Source organism: Caretta caretta, chromosome 1 (assembly GCF_965140235.1).
Source record: "Caretta caretta isolate rCarCar2 chromosome 1, rCarCar1.hap1, whole genome shotgun sequence".
NCBI classification, from domain to species: Eukaryota; Metazoa; Chordata; order Testudines; family Cheloniidae; genus Caretta; species Caretta caretta.
The window spans coordinates 224,235,029-224,249,073 of record NC_134206.1 but is presented as its reverse complement, the minus strand read 5'-3'; the positions used below and the strand labels follow the sequence as shown (position 1 = coordinate 224,249,073).

Genomic DNA, 14,045 nt, shown 5'->3' with positions numbered 1-14,045 from the left:
TTTTCTTTTTGTTATATGATATGCCTCTTGGCTTCAGGAATCAGGGTGTTGCAGAGAAGTCCAAATGATGGAGGATTTTAGTTTCAAGTTGGGTGAGACTTTCCATACTAAATGTATAACTCTACTTGTAGTGAAAGGCAGTCTGCATTCATACTTGTCACTGCAGTGTGAAATATAAACACCGCAGTGAAAAGTTCCAGAAGTAGGGAAAAGCTCTGGCAGCTCCCTTCTGCATTGAGGAAGGGCTTTCACTGCATTGAGGAAAGGCTCTGTCAGGGGGAGGCAACGGGGACACTACACTACTAAAATAGCAGTGTGGACATGGGAGGCACTGCTTGGGCATACAGAGAGCTGTGTACGGTATACATCCTGGTGTTTAAGGCATTTAGGGTAGTCTACTGTATCTGCCTAAGCTGTGCTTCACAGTGAACGCTGCGGTTTATACCCTTGCTAGCTGGGGTGCAATGTATGTACTCTGCACTCCACTGTAAGTGCAGACTTACTTTAAGAGGAAACATATTAAACAGCCTTATTCTTCTCAGAGATCAGTTCCTCCACCCTTCTATTATTAAAGGTCAACCGAACCACTTAGGGAAATACCAGCATTTCCACCTCCATACAATACCACCCAGCCCTGCCTGTCTCAGAAACATTCATTTGGATGGGGCATTCGAGAGATGTCTTGTATCACCATTGACTTCAGAAATTCAAGACCTCCCTTTTAGGAAATCATTTGGCTTGCTTCAGGCAAGATTGGTCCCTTATCACCACTGACCATTGGACCACAGACATAATATCATATGAATATTCCATCCACTTTTCTCCAGTGCCTACACCCACTTCTCCTTCCTTTTCTCTCTTCAGGGACCCTTCTCATCAGGATCTCTTAAATCAAGACGTCTTCATGCTCCTTTCTCTCAGAGCAGTAGAAGTAGTACCTCTGCAGTACAGTAGGAAGTTTTTCTACAACAACTGTTTTTGTTCTGACGAAAAAGGGAGGCTTGTGACCCATCTTAGACTTGTGAGTATTCACCAAAAGTGTACACCAACATGCTGTCTATTGTGGAAGCATACCTGAGAAAGCGCAACATCAACATATAGCCTTACCTGGATGATTGTTTAGTACAGGGGAAATATCCTTAGTTTGCCCCCAAAGACAGCTGCAACACAGTCTATTCCAGAGATTAAGCTGAAGAATCAACAAACAAACAAATCAACCTTTGCCCCAGTTCAAAGGATTGAATTCATCAACTTGATCCCAGCCTCCTCCACGACCATAGCTTACTTTCCTCAGATTTGAGAACATGTTGACCCTGGTTCCCCAATTGGAGGACAATCCAGATACTGATCTAAGATCATGCCTCACCCTTTTAGCTCACGTGGCCTCTTGGACCTTTGTGATGCTGTGTGCCAGACTTCATATCCGATACTTGCGGCTTGGTTGCAACTTGTTTATGTACCTTCTAAACATCACTTTGACATGTCTTATTATCCCATTCTTAATTGTATCTTCACTTAAGTGGTGGAGTAACCTACCCAGTGAAAACGTGCAAGGATTGCAAGTATTCCTGCCATCAAAAACTATAATAACGGATGTATCCTTACTGGAATGGGGCACCCACACAGAGAAATTGACAATACGAGGCCTATTGTCTGCAAGGGAGAAGAGAATGCACATCAATCTCCTAGTACTCAGAGCCGTACAGAAGGCATGCAAATCCTTTCTCCACCTAAGAAGGTTGTCAGTGCAGAATATGACCAATAATGGGACTACAGTGGTTTATATCGACAAACAAGGTGATGTAGGCCTTTCTCACTCTGCCAAGAAGCTGTCAGGCTCTGGAATTGGTGCCTCAAACATCAGATTTGCCTACCAGCTTTACATTTTCCCAAGTTGCAGAACTTCGTGGTGAACAACCTCAGCAGACACTTCCTTTCAAATTGTTTGTAGTAAATCAAAGACAAGATTCTTTGGTACTAGGGCAATCCCAAGATGGACCTGTTTGCCACTCAGCACAAGAAGTGGTATCCGAAATTCTACTCAAGGGGAGGAATGAGTCCCTAGCCCATAGCAGATATGTTCTCGATATGTGGTCAGGAGACCTGATATATGCTTACCCCACAACCCTTGTGATTCCCAGGGTGTTCTGCAAACTCAAGCAGGACTCAGCCATAGCTTCAGCATGACCAAGGCAGTTTTTTTTTTTTTGGTTCACAGACTTGCTCATATCCTCACCCCAAACCCTGCTTCTGTTCCCACATACTGGGACAAGGGACAGATTCTACATCGGAGCCCTGCATCTCACAACATGGTGGTTGGATGGATGTCATTGATAGAGGAGGCCTGCTCCTCTCCAGTTAGGGAAGCAGCAGAAAAGAATCAAGAAGATAAGTTTATCTGATGAAATGACCAAGATTTTCTTATTCATGCTACTGGTAGTCAGTGATCCCACATCAGTTCTTGATTCCTCAGATATTTGATTATTTACTTGAACTGACACAGAATAGCCTATCCCTCAGAGTGGTCAAGGTGCCTGTGTCCTCAATCCCAGCTCATGCTTTTTCTCATCTAAAAATTAGGTTCCTGGAAAGGTCTAATCAAGATGTTCCTACCAATTAAGGAAACTTTCCCTGGGGGATTTGAACTCGATACTCTCAGCCCTCTTGGGGCCACCCTTGGAGCCCATTGCCTCTAGTTCTCTATTACATCTATCAATGCAACTGACATTTTTGATTGCTGTAACTTCTGCCAATGGGGGAGATCCCAGCAATTGTGGTTGTCCCACCATACACTGTGTTCTACCCAGACAAGGTGTCCATGAAAACACACCTGAAATTTCTGTCCAAAGTAGTGACAGAATTCCACCTGAACCAGCAGATACTGCTACTGGTATAGTTCTGGAAACCTCATGCAGCCAGAACTGAGGCGATAATTACAGACATTAGATGTTTGGCTTATTACTTAAACAGAACAAAACCTTTTAAACCAGCACCAAGGGTGTTTGTCTCCATTGTGGAGAGAATGAAAATCTTTGCCATATCATCTCAGACTACCAAATTAGATTTCTGATTATTGGAACTTTCCATGAGGTAGTCAGCATAGATCTCATGACCACACCTAAAGGTCATTCCACCAGAGCTCAAGCCATATCAGCATTTCTATGAAATGTACCAGTATCTGACATTTGCAAAATAGTTACCTAGCAATCCGTACATACATGCATTTGGTAAAGCGGTTTTTCATTCGTTATTTACCAACATGATCTGAGCCCTCGCATCCTTAACAGGACCACTCCTTGGGAGTCACCATTAGTGGAATGTGCATATGGACAAGCACTTGAAGGAGAGAGAGAAGTTTGTACAGTCACTGGAGTGCGGGATGTGTTGTCCATACGCATATTCCATGATCCATCCTTCCATTGCCGCTATCTTGGAATCCTACAGTGAGTAGGAACTGAATGACGGTAGGGGAAAGTGCACCATATATGCCCGGAGTGCAGAGAACAAGGACTGACACGCACATTCACGCTATATGTACACTGCTTGCCAAAAGACTGATCTCTGACACGTGAGATGTATGTGCATCTTTAGTGGAATGTGCATATGGACAACACATCTCAAAGAACTCCAGTTACGGTATATGGCAAGTAATTTCTCATAGTATGAAAAAATCTAGCCCAAGAATTTAGGTGCCAAAAAAGGAGCTAGTGCAGATAGGCATTAGCATAAAAGTGAAACTTAAAAAAGTACAAGTCTTTGGCTCTAAATATTTGTATTTAGTTCATCATTTTTCTTAACTTCTAATAATTGTTACTTATATTTTGATTTGACACCATAGCTGCTTCCTTAGAACCCAGTTGTGATTCTATAGGCAGGTGTGTGGCACCAGACTGTAGAACATATGTTCCTATCTGACAGAATAGGAGTAAATCCATTTGTGTGTGTGTGTGTGTAATTATTTATCTATGGATAGATGTAGGTGTCTTGTAGCAACTCATTACAATTTTTCATGAATATAAAGTAGAAATATTTTTAAGGTTTCAGAGTAACAGCCGTGTTAGTCTGTATCCGCAAAAAGAAAAGGAGTACTTGTGGCACCTTGGAGACTAACAAATTTATTTGAGCATAAGCTTTCGTGAGCTACAGTATCCAATGAAGTGAGCTGTAGCTCACGAAAGCTTATGCTCAAATAAATTTTAGTCTCCAAGGTGCCACAAGTACTCCTTTTCTTTTTGCAAATACTTGTAAGTTATTTCAGAAAATAGCTTGACAGCTTATAAAATACAATAACTTGTCAGTCTAGGACAGAATATTGTCCATCCTGAAATTGAGTGCAATTCTGGAAGAGAATTCCACATTTGAGAGTGGAAAGGAAACATTTTTGTAATAACTTTCCAGTTGCAATGGTTGCTCAGAGATTTGCAGTGTTAAAAGTAGTTTGGATTAATGGATTTGAGGGCCAAAGTACAGGTGAGGTGGTCAGGGATGCATGATACTGAAATTTATCAGAGGGATATCAGCACCACATAGGTGGAGGCATAAATAGATAGATATTATTTTTGCTTGCTCATACCATATTTAGGGTAGGCTTTTTGGAGCCTGCAGTTTCAGCCAAAGATTTATTCTTTAAATAATGCGGTCTATGTTATGTCCGGTAAAGAAACAGCTAAGAATTTTGTCCTAGATTGAACAGATGGAATTAGTCATTTTGTAAGCAAAAACACATAAGTAGAAACCCATACGTTGTCATAGGTAGGGGCTAACCACTACTGTATTTGCCAGAAATACAAATATGGCAGTCCCACCCACAGCCTGATCCACACATACAGTTCTGACAAAACAAACACAGCAATACACTGTGTAAGTTGTGCTTCTCTTAGAAGGCACACAATTCCACAACTAAAGTAGTTGCTTGTTAGAATTGATAGAACAAGGTGGCTATAAAGCATGTGCTAGTATGTCTCTGACAAAAAGTGGGTTGTAAAATGTGTCTTACTGCAGAAAACTTACAGTAACTGCTTTTAAATCGCAGTCAGCTAATAGACCAGGGCTTGGAAAAAAATGTAGTGAACATCTACTAGCCAGAGGTAAGATTAAAAAAATGGATGAGGAGACCCCCAAAACAAGATTGGGGCAACACCAGATCAGAAGTTCAGTTCCCCTGACATTCTGAACTGCTGGAAAAGTACAGGATGCAGAGCTTTCTAGTAGGTTTCAGAGGAACAGCCGTGTTAGTCTGTATTCGCAAAAAGAAAAGGAGTTCTTGTGGCACCTTAGAGACTAACCAATTTATTTGAGCATGAGCTTTCGTGAGCTACAGCTCACTTCATCAGATGTATACCGTGGAAACTGCAGCAGACTTTATATACACACAGAGAATATGAAACAATACCTCCTCCCACCCCACTGTCCTGCTGGTAATAGCTTATCTAAAGTGATCAACAGGTGGGCCATTTCCAGCACAAATCCAGGTTTTCTCACCCTCCACCCCCCCACACAAATTCACTCTCCTGCTGGTGCTAGCCCATCCAAAGTGACAACTCTTTACATAATCAAGTCGGGCTACTCCAAAGTGACAACTCTTTACATAATCAAGTCGGGCTTGTAGCTAGTAGCCCGACTTGATTATGTAAAGAGTTGTCACTTTGGATGGGCTAGCACCAGCAGGAGAGTGAATTTGTGTGGGGGGGTGGAGGGTGAGAAAACCTGGATTTGTGCTGGAAATGGCCCACCTGTTGATCACTTTAGATAAGCTATTACCAGCAGGACAGTGGGGTGGGAGGAGGTATTGTTTCATATTCTCTGTGTGTATATAAAGTCTGCTGCAGTTTCCACGGTATACATCTGATGAAGTGAGCTGTAGCTCACGAAAGCTCATGCTCAAATAAATTGGTTAGCTTTCTAGTAGAGATTTCACCCTGAACCTTGCCAGGTCATGGGTTCCATTTTCTAGCTAAAATGAGTCTTGAATAATCTGAATTTCCACCCCTGTATTCCCAAACTGCTGTAAGGAAGAAGGTACATTCCCTCTTTCCTTTCCCCTTCGTGGACTCCCAGTGATTGCAGTGGGAAAGGGACTCCATAACTCTGTGCCTCCCCCACTCTTTGTACCTTTTTCTCTTTGAATAGCTAGCTTCTAGTTACTCTTTGAAGATCTGCCTCTGCCTCAACAATGTAAAATTGACAGACTATCATCACTGTCAGTATGCCCAGAAAGTTCTGAATAGCTTTGTTAAAGGTGACCAGACTCTTACTAATTTCATACTGTTTGGCAAAGCTATAAGCATCTACAAAAACACTAAACTGTCTGAAGTCTCAGGAAGGCAGCACTGCCTTGGTTTACAGTTGGTATACACTGGAAGGCTATATTCTCAATCATAAGAGATAGAAACTTATTTTTTTTTTAATAATGAACGCCTTAGAAATTGATGGCTTTGAGCCTCACAATCTGGGAAATTCTTCCTGCTTGACACTGAAATGTTGGGGGTGCGGGCTTCTCAAGCCCTGTAATAAGTCATTATTTAGAGAACAATCATATTTTGCAGTTGGCTTGGACTAGATGAGATAAAAGATCTTTTCCATCCATAATTTCTATATTTTTATGAATCTATAATTTGAGGTCAACTACTTGTTGTCCAATTCTGTTACAATTATTTATTCTTGAGTAACAGACATGTTGTATAGCCCATATGTAGTTAGGATGAGACAAATCTCCTAGTTACTCTTGAAGACTGTAAGCAGTTAATTACTACTTCTGTCTGAGGAGCCACAAAAAATGTTCTTGTTGTAAGGAGAGAAGAGCTTTTTGAGCCCTTTAGAATACATGTTTAATAAAAACCAAACCTGGAGAATATTGCTGGTTCAATGTAAAGGATGAGATTAAAGATCGTATAAATGTATGCAACACAAGGTCGTCCGTGTTATCAAAATATAAATCTGTTAGGACTTCTAAATCATTTTATATTGGGGTATTTTTTTCAGTGTTCATATTAAGTAATTGTGTAAAGATGTTTTAAAAAGGTTTGAATACTAAATGCATGTAGCATTATTTAGGTCTGAAAGTATTTTTCACTGGCAGCAGGCTTTATTTCCTTTTTCCTAAGCAATTCTTGATAGGTGGGTGCCTAGTTAAAGTTTGAATATCTTCAGTGATGGTGCTTGTACATCTTCTCATGGTAGTTTGCTATATTGCCTATTTTAAAATTCTTCCTAATATTAAGCATGCTTTTTTTGTACTGGAGTTTATGCCAATTACTGCTCATTCTGTCCTTTGTGATGAATGAAAATTCTTTTACATATTTTAGACAGTTGTTATGTTTCTTCTTAGTTTTTTCTTTAGAGAAATGGGCATGTCCAGTTTAAACTTTAGTTTCTTTTCAAAACCTGTTGTAGTTCCTGTTATCCTCTCTGAACTTGTTCCAATTTGTCTGCCTTGTTTAAAATCCTGTGCTCAAAACTGAGTGAATGCAGTTCTCCAGTTGAGATCTAGCCAATGCTGAGTAGAGTGGAATAAAAATTCCCTTTCTAGTTTTGGTGAATAAACTGCTTAATGCAGTGGTTCTCAAACTGTAGTCCGTGGACTGCCAGTGGTCCACAAATCACTTTTTGTTCATCTTTGGAACCACTGGCCACAAGGTGCTAATGTTCCTTATTTCTAGTTGATACATCATATTAGACAGCTAAACTACGTTACTTTTACTTTTCCACATAAGGAATTGCTATCAATGGCACACTGATGCTATGGGGTTGTGAATGTGTAGTCCTGGTGGACTGTGTAATTACGAATGAGAGAGGAGGGTTGTCCACAAGGCTTTTAATAAGATGTGGTCCACACTATGGTGACATCTACACTTGGAGCTGGAGGTGTGATTCCCAGCTTGAGTAGACATGCTTGCATTCTGTCATTGAGCTAGCATACTAAAAATAGTAGTGGTAGCTGCCAAGTACAAACCTGCCTGCACCCCAGGGGTGTGTACTCAGGGTAGCTACTGTGTGCCACCGCCTGTGTTGTTATGGCTGTTTTCTGTGCTATAATAGCTACACCGCAGTCTTTAGTGTGTAGCTTGATCACAGCAAGAGCAAATATGTCTGTCATGCCCAGGTCATGGGCGACCAGACCTAGTAGTTGGAGCCAGAGTCCACAGTCATGAGACAGGAGTCGAATTGACTGGGCCAGGATACCAGGCGGGAGCTCAGAAGCAGGAGACAAATTGGAGATCAGAACCAAAGTCTGACCTTATCAGGATACTGGGGAGTCACAGGCAGGAGACAAACTGGAGGCTGGGAACTGCAAATCAGATACCAGGATGACATGCCAGAAAATCAAGATGGGGAAGCAGGAGCCAGGTAGTGGGTTGCATGAGCGGGAAGCACAAGACGTCCAGTCCAGAGCAAGGTGGAGTCCAGTTGTTTGGACAGCTTCCTGTTTTGGCTTCTGGCTTAAGTAGGGCCAGTAGGATTCTGCTAATTGGACCATACAGTGCAGCCTCACACTGGCGCTGGGCTTCTTGGGTCTAAGGAAAGCCACTGTCAGCAGTCTGCTAGGTGGAGGGTTGTTGTGGCCGCTTGAGACGTGCGAGTCATGACATTGTCTGCTTGAGCTTGGAATCACACTCCCAGCTTCAAGTGTTAGTAGCCTAAGAAAGAGTGAGAATCCTTTGCAGAAATCACTAAATTATTCTTATGCATCTGTTAGGCATATATGCAAGAGTCTATGTATCAAGTAGGTAAACTAAAAAAGGTACAATGGTTATTTCAAAAGGGCTTACAACAAATGCTGTCAAGTGACTAAAGAGTTAGTTTAAAAGTATATGAAAGTAAAATTTTTTATGGAGTAAATAGGTTAATTTAGGTACTACACTTAATTAAGCAGAAAATAATTTGATAATTGCTAGGTTTATTTTGTGTATGTATGAAGTTATAGTTGTTTAATTATCAGTATCTTTATTGCTTTTTAATGTAACTTCATTTTATTATTAAAAAAAGTCAATAACATATTGACTTCCATTTTCTTTCATATATTCTTTATGGGCCTGTTCCAAAGCCTATAGTCAGTCGAAAGACTTGCATTAACTTTAATGAGCATTGAATCAGGCCCTAAAATATTAACTTAGTTTGAACTTCTTTTCAAACGATTTTCTGAAATCTGGTTTATATTTTTGAATGCTTTATGTAGCTGGATAGCCGTCCTTTGTTTTTTAGATACATGCTAATGATGTGCAGTGATGATAGTGTGTCGTCATATGACTTATTTTGATTCCCTTTCCTTCAGTAATGGGTCTACATATTTTCTGTTTATATTATTTCACATTACATTTCTGTGACAAGAAAACAACTCCTTATCACAATTTTTTTAAAAATGCTGTTTTTTCTTTCTTTCTTGTGTATGTGCAGTGTATTTAAGCTATTAATGTTAATTGAGCGTGCAGGCATGAATGAAGGACTAGTGTTTGGTCACGTAAGGATGGATTCATAGACCGGGCATCTGTGCTCTGAAAAATATCCATAGATATCCATGGATTCATAGACCTGGCATCTGTGCTCTGAAAAATATCCATCTGGCATCTTCACTGTGCGAACCCTGAGAATTTGATTTGTCTTTTTCAGGCTGTCACGGAGTGTGGGGGAGTCCAGGCCCTGCACCCCTCTTCCTGGGATCCACTGAGACTCTCAGCCAGCCAGTAAAACAGAAGGTTTATTGGACAACAGGAACACAGTCCGTAACAGAGCTTGTGGGTACAACCAGGACCCCTCAATCACGTCCTTCTGGGGGAGCAGGGAGCTTAGACCCCAGCCCTGGGGTTCCCTGTGTTCCTCCACCCAGCCCCAAACTGAAAACTAAACCCACCCAGCAGGTTCCCTGCTGCAGTCTCCGTCCACATTCCTGGGCAGAGGTGTTACCTCCCCCTCCCCCTCCTGGCTCAGGTGACAGGCTCTCGGGTCTCCCATCCCCAGGGCACATTCCCAGGTCAACACTCCCCCTCCCTGCTGAGTCACATCGTCACATCTCTCCCCCCTTCGAGACTGAACTGAGCGGGGTCACTGAGACCAGTGACCTGGGGAAGTTCGGGGCCCCCTCTCCGGGACAGCGCATCCGCTATCAGGTTGACACTTCCCTTCACGTGGACCACGTCCATGTCGTAATCCTGCAGGAGCAGGCTCTATCTCAGGAGCTTGGCGTTGGCTCCTTTCATCTGGTGCAGCCAGGTCAGGGGAGAGTGGTCAGTGTAGACGGTGAAGTGTCGCCCGAAGAGATATGGCTCTAGTTTCTTGAGGGCCCACACCATGGCCAGGCACTCCTTCTCGATGGCCGCGTAGTGTTGCTCCCGGGGTAGGAACTTCTTGCTCAGGTACACGATGGGGTGTCTCTCCCCCTTTTCATCCTCCTGCATTAACACTGCCCCCGGTCCCGTGTCGGAGGCGTCGGTGAACACCACAAAGGGCTTGTCAAAGTCTGGTTTGCCAGAACTGGGCCACTGACCAGAGCCTCCTTCAGCGCCCGAAAGCCTCCTGGCACTGCTCGGTCCAGACCACCTTGTCTGCCTTCCCCTTTTTGCATAGCTCAGTGATGGGGGTGGCTATGGCGCTAAAGTGGGACACAAATCTTCGGTAGTATCCTGCCATCCCAATAAAGGCTTGGACCTGCTTTTTGGTGTGGGGAGCGGGCCAGTCTCTGATCACCTCCACCTTGGCTGGTTCCGGCTTTAGGTGGCCGCTCCCCACCCGATGGCCCAGGTAAGATACTTCCGCCATCTCCACCTTGCACTTCTCCGCTTTTACAGTCAGCCCAGCCCCTTGGAGTCGGTCCAGCACTTGTCTAACCTGGGACATGTGGTCCTCCCAGGTCTGGCTAAAGACACAGATGTCATCAATATACGCCACGGCAAAACTCTCCATCCCCCTCTGGAGCTGGTCCACTAGGCGCTGGAAGGTGGCCGGTGCTCCCTTGAGGCCGAAAGGCAGGGTCAGGAACTCATAGAGCCCCAGAGGGGTGATAAAGGCCGATTTCAGTCGGGCATCTGCATCCAGTGGCACTTGCCAGTAGCCCTTTGTAAGGTCCATGGTGGTGAGGTACCGAGCTCCTCCCAGCTTGTCTAGGAGCTCGTCCGGCCTGGGCATGGGGTAGGCATCAGATACAGTGATGGCATTGAGCTTCCGATAGTCCACACAGAACCGGACTGACCCGTCCTTTTTGGGGACCAGCACCACCGGTGAGGCCCAAGGGCTGGCAGATGGCTGGATCACTCCCAAAGCCAGCATGTCCCAGACCTCTCTTTCCAGGTCCTGAGCAGTTTTCCCTGTGACTCGGAAGGGGGAGCATCTTATCGGCGGGTGCGACCCGGTCTGCACCCGGTGGACAGTCAGATTAGTGTGTCCAGGCTGGTTGGAAAACAGCTGTCGGTACGGATGCAGCACCCCCCCGACCTCAGCTTGCTGGGCAGGGGTTAGTTGATCCGAGAGGGGAATTGTTTCCAGGGGGGAACCAGCTCTGGTCCCAGGGAATAGATCTACTAAAGGGTCATCTCCCTGCTCTTCCCACTGTCCACACACGGCCAACACCACATTCCCCCTGGCATAATATGGCTTCATCATATTCACATGGTACACCCGGCGGTGGTGCGCCCGGTTCAACAGCTCCACCACATAATTTACCTCATTGAGCTGCTTGACAACCTTGAAAGGGCCCTCCCAGGCGGCCTGTAGTTTGTTCTTTCTCACTGGGATGAGAACCATCACCGGATCCCCGGTGGCGTAGGCACGGGCCCGCGCCGTGCGGTCATACCAGACCTTCTGCTTCTTCTGGGCTCTGGCCAGATTCTCCCTGGCCAGGCCCATGAGTTCAGCCAGTCTCTCTCGGAAGATCAGGACATACTCCACCACTGACTCTCCATCGGGAGTGGCCTTCCCCTCCCATTCGTCTCTCATCAGGTCCAGGGGGCACCTCACCCTCCTGCCATATAACAGTTCGAAAGGCGAAAATCCGGTCGACTCCTGGGGCACCTCCCTGTATGCGAACAGCAGGTGAGGTAAGTACTTGTCCCAGTCCTGCGGGTGCTGGTTCATAAAGGTTTTCAGCATCATCTTTAGCGTCCCGTTAAACCTCTCCACCAGCCCATTTGACTGGGGGTGATAAGCTGAGGCCCAGTTGTGCCGGACCCCACATTTCTCCCACAAGCACCGGAGCAGGGCCGACATGAAGTTGGAGCCTTGGTCTGTCAAGACTTCCTTGGGGAACCCCACTCGGCTGAAAATGGTCAGGAGCGCATCGGCCACGGTGTCTGCTTCAATGGAAGCTAAGGGCACTGCCTCGGGGTAGCGGGTGGCAAAATCTACCACCACCAGAATGTATTTCTTCCCCGACCGGGTCGTCTTGCTGAGAGGCCCCACAATGTCCATGGCCACCTTCTGGAAAGGCTCCTCTATGATGGGCAAAGGTCTCAAAGCCGCTTTCCACTTGTCCCGGGCCTTCCCCACCCTCTGACAGGGGTCACAGGATCGGCAATACTGCCGGACCGTGGTAAAGATCCCGGGCCAGTAAAAGTTCTGTAGCAACCTCTGCCGGGTGCGCCGGATTCCCTGGTGCCCTGCGAGGGGGATGTCATGGGCCAGGTACAGTAGCTTGCGGCGATACTTCTGGGGAACCACCAGCTGCCTCCTGATCCCACAGGACTCTACTTCCCTTGTGGGAGCCCATTCTCGGTACAGGAACCCCTTCTCCCACAGGAACCTCTCCTGGCAGCCTCTCCTCATGGTCCGTACCACACCAAGGTCGGCCAGGTCCCTGAGCTTCTGCAAGGAGGGATCTTTCCTCAACTCGGCCTGGAACTCAGCGGCTGGGGAAGGGATGGGGCCCGGTTCCCCCTCAGTGGCCAGGTCTGAGGCCTCAGCCTCTCTGAGCCGTGCCCCTCGGCGCTCCCTCCCCACCAGGGAAGGGTCCTGCGCCTCCGGTGCGGTACCCTCCCCGGGAGCAGTGCCCCTCGCCGGCTCTGGCTACGCGTCACAACCAGGGCGGTCTGGGGCTTGCTTGGCCAGTCCTCTAGGTCTCCCCCCATCAAAACTTCAGTGGGCAAATGGTGGTGTACCCCCACATCCTTGGGGCCCTCCTTGGCCCCCCATTTCAGGTGTACCCTTGCCACGGGCACCTTGAATGGGGTCTCGCCCACCCCTGTCAGGGTCAGGTAGGTGTTGGGCACCACCCGATCTGGGGCCACCACCTCAGGCCGGGCCAGCGTCACCTCCGCGCCCGTATCCCAGTATCCATTGACCTTCCTCCCATCCACCTCCAGGGGAACAAGGCACTCTCTCCGGAGGGACAGCCCCGCGCCCACCCTGTAAACCGAGCACCCTGAGTCCAGAGCCTCCAGCCCTCTGGTGGAGCTGGCCTGGGGTACTCTTCCCTCCTGAGCAGGTGGTAAACTGGTAGGCCCCCTTTCCTGGGTCATCTGCCCCTCGTCCAGCTGGGTCCCTACCCAGTTAACCCTGGGTAGGTTGGGTCTGCTCAGTTTGTCCCTGAGCCCAGGGCACTGGGACCGTACGTGGCCTCTCTGGCCACAGTGATAGCAGCTCAGGTCACGTTGGTCCCCTCGAGCAGGTCGGAGGGGCCCGACGCCAGGCGTTCCCCTTTGGAGGGGGTTCTCCCTATTTCCCTGCTGGGAGGCCCCCTGGTGACTCTCTCTCTGCATCGGGGGGGGGCCTGTTCTTTTGGGGCTCCTCCCGGCTACCCCCTGACCGACACTTCACAAACTCGTCGGCCAGCTGCCCTGCGTGCTGGGGGTCCTCTAGCTTTTTGTCCACCAACCACAGCCTCAGGTCGGAAGGGCACTGTTCATACAGTTGCTCCAGTACGATTAGGTCAAGCAGGTCCTCTTTAGCTTGGGCCCCAGCTGTCCACTTGCAGGCATACCCCTGCATCCGGTTGACCAGTTGTAGGTAGGTGACCTCAGGCGTTTTACGCTGACTCCGGAACCTTCTCCGGTACATCTCGGGGGTCAGCCCAAACTCACGGAGCAGGGCCTGTTTGAATAGTTCATAGTCCCCTGCCTCCG

General features: G+C 46.8%; 1 protein-coding gene across 6 annotated transcripts in view; it reads left to right on the top strand.

The window, feature by feature from the left end:
• The window catches only part of CCDC91 (coiled-coil domain containing 91), a 335,516-nt gene that overhangs the window by 40,703 nt on the left and 280,768 nt on the right, over positions 1 to 14,045 (top strand). The gene's annotated exons all lie outside the window — the stretch shown is intronic.